This window comes from Trypanosoma theileri, assembly GCF_002087225.1.
Source record: "Trypanosoma theileri isolate Edinburgh chromosome Unknown TM35_Tth_96_V1, whole genome shotgun sequence".
Classification (NCBI taxonomy): Eukaryota; Euglenozoa; class Kinetoplastea; order Trypanosomatida; family Trypanosomatidae; genus Trypanosoma; species Trypanosoma theileri.
In genome coordinates, this window is record NW_021639938.1 from 32,033 (window position 1) to 32,850 (window position 818).

The following is an 818-nucleotide window of genomic DNA, read 5'->3' on the forward strand; positions in this document are numbered from 1 at the left end:
TTCGTCTACATCTGGAGGTCCAACTGGAGCCAACGTCAACAATCCAGCAGGTGAAGGTGCAGTCAACGCGGAGAGTACAGCAACAGCACAACCCACTTCTCCTTCTCCCGAATCTTCACACACAGAGACTGCCAATGGTTCTGGTACTGCAAACGATGGGGGTGGCACTACACCTGCAGGGAGTGAGCCATCCAATAACCCAAGTGATGAGGAATCAACAACTACTACTACGACCACCAATACTACCAATATAATTCCTACTGNTTTCTAATAATTCCTTTACTTGCTTTTCCGTTGAGTGTTTGCAGAAAACTGGGCTGTTCTGCTCACTGACGGTATACATCTCTTGCTAGTACACAGATGTGTGTGTGCAGTAATTTCATACATAAACTAGAGCCATGGGGTATTGTGTGTGTTTGGCTCTCTCACTTATTGGGATATTGCGGGGTGTTCTCTTTTTTTTTTCTATTAAGGGATATATATTATTATCATTACAAGCGGAATATTCCCTTTTGTTGCTTTACTGTGGAGTTGTTTCTTCTTTCTTACTCTATCCCACTGTAAGTATTTGTTGTATTGTTGTATGTTTTTTTTGTTTCTTTCTTAATNAGCAGCGGTATCAGCAGTTCTGTGTGGGTGCGTGTACCACTACTGATTGTGGTTATACTGGCCTGTATTCTTGTGTGCTGATTGTAATGGTGGTGTGGTGGTGGTGTGACTCAAGTCATCCTTTATTTTCTTTTTCTTTTTTTGCAAACATTCCTACAGTCTAACTAATCTTTTACCTGTTGGGATTCCTCTTTGCTCTCTGTGTGTTT